Raw genomic sequence first — 5091 nt, 5'->3', positions numbered from 1 at the left:
CTACGTATTGAACATTGTGAGTTTACATTGTTCCTGGATCCCTGAAAACTCCGATAGTGGTCAAATACAATGCCTGTAGAAAGCGTTTATACGTTTAACAAGTAAATCGCCCTGCTTTGTTCAAGTATTTGGCTTCAGTAATTACACACCATGATGCCATTGTCAGATAATGTGGCACATTTATGTACAGTCCATATAAACACCGTAACAAACGACTCCCAATGAGAAATTAAAATCATACCTTATCTGTATTAAGATAAAAATATATAATTCATTTTTTGGGACTCAACTCTATGTGTCCTGGACTCGTGAGGGTCACATTGATTTTGAGAACTCATTGTATCTCTTGATAACTTATCTAGTCAAAATTTTAGAAATGGTGCTCTGGACTCACCAGAACAAAAAAAATCCTACAAAAATACTGATTTAACGATAGTTTTCAAAGACGTGCAAACTTTAACTGGAAGGCTAGAGAAGTGAGATGGCGATAATAATTCCTCTTTACTACTGACAACGGAGGTCAGTCAAGTAGAAAATGAATGACGAATTCATGAATATCACACGTCATCGGAGAATCGGCTAAGTGAAGACACAAACGAAAAACAAAATGGACGAAAATTAAGATGAAAAGGCATAATAGACAGAAACGGTCGACAAGAGAGACAAGAAAGTAAACAAAATAACAATTCAAAACAAGTACTTGGACTCATGATGACAGACAATATAACGACTGACAACAAGTACTGGGACGCATGATGACAGACACTAGAACGGTTGACAACAAGTACAGGGACTCCTGATGACAGACAATAGAACGGCTGACAAGTACTGGGACTCCTGATGACAGACAATAGAACGGCTGACAAGTACTGGGACTCATGATGACAGACAATAAAACGACTGACAACAAGTACTGGGACGCATGATGACAGACACTAGAACGGTTGACAACAAGTACTGGGACTCCTGATGACAGACAATAGAACGGCTGACAACAAGTACTGGGACGCATGATGACAGACAATAGAACGACTGACAACAAGTACTGGGACGCATGATGACAGACAATAGAACGACTGACAACAAGTCCTGGGACGCATGATGACAGACATTAGAACGGCTGACAACAAATACTGGGACGCATGATGGCAGACAATAGAACGGTTGACAACAAGTACTGGGACGTATGATGACAGACAATAGAACGGCTGACAACAAGTACTGGGACACATGATAGACAATAGAACGGCTGACAACAAGTACTGGGACGCATGATGACAGACAATAGAACGGTTGAAAACAAGTACTGGGACACATGATAGACAATAGAACGGTTGACAACAAGTACTGGGACACATGATGACAGACAATAGAACGACTGACAACAAGTACTGGGACGCATGATGACAGACAATAGAACGACTGACAACAAGTACTGGGACTCCTGATGACAGACAATAGAACGGTTGACAACAAGTACTGGGACGCATGATGACAGACAATAGAACGGTTGAAAACAAGTACTTGGACTCATGATGACAGACAATAGAACGGTTGACAACAAGTACTGATGACAGACAATAGAACGGTTGACAACAAGTACTGGGACGCATGATGACAGACAATAGAACGACTGACAACAAGTACTGGGACGCATGATGACAGACAATAGAACGGTTGACAACAAGTACTGGGACTCCTGATGACAGACAATAGAACGGCTGACAACAAGTACTGGGACACATGATAGACAATAGAACGGCTGACAACAAGTACTGGGACGCATGATGACAGACAATAGAACGGTTGAAAACAAGTACTGGGACACATGATAGACAATAGAACGGTTGACAACAAGTACTGACATGATGACAGACAATAGAACGACTGACAACAAGTACTGGGACGCATGATGACAGACAATAGAACGACTGACAACAAGTACTGGGACTCCTGATGACAGACAATAGAACGGTTGACAACAAGTACTGGGACGCATGATGACAGACAATAGAACGGTTGAAAACAAGTACTTGGACTCATGATGACAGACAATAGAACGGTTGACAACAAGTACTGGGACTCCTGATGACAGACAATAGAACGGCTGACAACAAGTACTGGGACGCATGATGACAGACAATAGAACGACTGACAACAAGTACTGGGACGCATGATGACAGACAATAGAACGACTGACAACAAGTACTGGGACGCATGATGACAGACAATAGAACGGCTGGCAACAAGTACTGGGACGCATGATGACAGACAATAGAACGGTTGAAAACAAGTACTTGGACTCATGATGACAGACAATAGAACGGTTGACAACAAGTACTGGGACTCCTGATGACAGACAACAGAACGGCTGACAACAAGTACTGGGACTGCTGATGACAGACAATAGAACGGTTAACAACAAGTACTGGGACACATGATAGACAATAGAACGGTTGACAACAAGTACTGGGATGCATGATGACAGACAGTGGAACGGTTAACAACAAGTACTTGGACGCATGATGACATACAATAGAACGACTGACAACAAGTCCTGGGACTCATGATGACAGACAATAGAACGGCTGACAACAAGTACTGGGACTCCTGATGACAGACAATTGAATGGTTGACAACAAGTACTGGGACTCCTGATGACAGACAATAGAATGGTTAACAACAAGTACTGGGACACATGATAGACAATAGAACGGTTAACAACAAGTACTGGGACACATGATAGACAATAGAACGACTGACAACAAGTACTGGGATGCATGATGACAGACAGTGGAACGGTTGACAACAAGTACTGGGACGCATGATGACAGACAATAGAACGACTGACAACAAGTACTGGGACTCATGATGACAGACAATAGAACGGTTGACAACAAGTACTGGGACACATGATGACAGACAATAGAACGGTTGACAACAAGTACTGGGACACATGATGACACACAATAGAATGGTTGACAATAAATAACAAAACCTATGACAGTCGGAAAGAGGATAGTTGCAAGTGTTTGTAAGTGTCGATAAAATATGAGATGGATATTTTGAACGATTCCCTTAGAGAATTTACAAAAATAATGAACTTAATATAAAGTAATGCTCTGATGCACGGACCAACTATTTCAAATTAACCATCCATCACATTTCCCTGGGTCTAGAGGAGAATGACAATTTTCTCTTTCTGAAGAGCTATGTATACATGTACATATTCATGAATAAAAAGTGGAAAGGTATTGGTTTCATTCCTGGTATCGCTACAATATATTGAGAATAAGAGGTATTTCGGACGAGTCTTTTTCCTCCTGCATACAGTAAGGCGAAAGTAACGTCAGTACGTCCCATGCAGTTTTAACAAAGGAAATATACTCTTTCTTGTAGGCAACATGTTCTTTTTAAAATTTATTTGGAAATCACAGACATTATCGTCGCTGTTCAGTCTAAAGGGTGCTCTTACCAAAAGTAACAGTTCTAGTTTCAAATACCGTGCATCCTCGGATAGAGTAAATTTACTGAGTCTGTAAAGAACTCATGTCCGCCTGTTCGAAATCCGTTGGAGTCTCGGACGCAGCATAAGATACACCATTATGATCTCCCAGAGTTACTTCCCTGTGTTTCACTCTATCAGATGGTATAGAAAGAAGCTTGACAGCTGATAGGGGCCGAGAATGAGGGTCGAGGATGAGGACCGAAAATGAGGACCGACAATGAGGGCCGAGAATGGAACCGAGAATGAAGGCCGAGAATGAGGGCCAAGGATGAGGGTCGAGAATGAGGGCCGAGGGCCGAGAATGGGACCGAGAATGAAGGCCGAGAATGAGGGCCAAGGATGAGGGTCGAGAATGAGGGCCGAGGGCCGAGAATGGGACCGAGAATGAAGGCCGAGAATGAGGGCCAAGGATGAGGGTCGAGAATGAGGGCCGAGGGCCTAGAATGGGACCGAGGATGAAGGCCGAGAATGAGGGCCAAGGATGAGGGTCGAGAATGAGGGCCGAGGGCCGAGAATGGGACCGAGAATGAAGGCCGAGAATGAGGGCCGAGGATGAGGGTCGAGAATGAGGGCCGAGGGCCGAGAATGGGACCGAGAATGAAGGCCGAGAATGAGGGCCGAGGATGAGGGTCGAGAATGAGGGTCGAGGGCCGAGAATGGGACCGAGAATGAAGGCCGAGAATGAGGGCCGAGGATGAGGGTCGAGAATGAGGGCCGAGGGCCGAGGATGAGGGTCGAGAATGAGGGCCGAGGGCCGAGGATATGGACCGAGAATGAGGGCCGAGGGCCGGGGATGAAGACGAGAATAAGGGTCGAGGGCCGAGAATGGGACCGAGAAAGAGGGCCGAGGATATGGACCGAGAACGAGGGCCGAGGGCCGAGAATGAGGGTCGAGGGCCGAGAATGAGGCTACACCAGATCAAAGCCATCCGATACAAACAAATAGAAGATATCGTTACCGTTGATGGTTATGATGACTTTTATATTGAGACATCGTTTTATCCTGTTGTCCGCATTGTAGAATTGTTGCATTTGTCATCAAATGTCATGTTTTTACTTTCTGTTATGCTGCTTTTGTCCTTAAGTCCTTTGATAATGTTATTTAACATTCCCTTTGTCCTTTTGTATGCGAAAAAATCCAGAATTAAATCATTTTCCCCAAAGAGGGTATAGTCTCTTTCACCCATTTCAGTTAGAACAACATTGTGGAAATATTGGAATTCACATTGACTGGTCATTTAAACGGCTTAATTAGAATAACCAAGCCTATATTTGGTGTTAAGATGAAGGTGAATTAGTAATTCATTTCAGCGATAGTGTAAATGATCCCTGTGAATGTTTACTTCATTAGGAATTAAATTAATATCACGTCACCAACATATATTGTAACAGACTTTATTTAAAACATCATCATTTGAAGTTGACTTTCCGAAATCGGTCATATTATCAATAATACTATTGAATAGTATCAACTGACGATATTTTTGACGGTGAAATGAAAGTAGCGTTTTAAGACGTTCGGATTTCGCCGGAAGTAAACCTTCGGGACACACTTTGGTGGATTGCATTATGTACGTTGTGGA

Source organism: Ylistrum balloti, unplaced genomic scaffold (genome assembly GCF_031769215.1).
Source record: "Ylistrum balloti isolate Yb309-2 unplaced genomic scaffold, AGI_CSIRO_Ybal_v1 Utg371248, whole genome shotgun sequence".
In the NCBI taxonomy this organism is placed as follows: Eukaryota; Metazoa; Mollusca; class Bivalvia; order Pectinida; family Pectinidae; genus Ylistrum; species Ylistrum balloti.
This window is presented reverse-complemented; position numbering follows the sequence as displayed.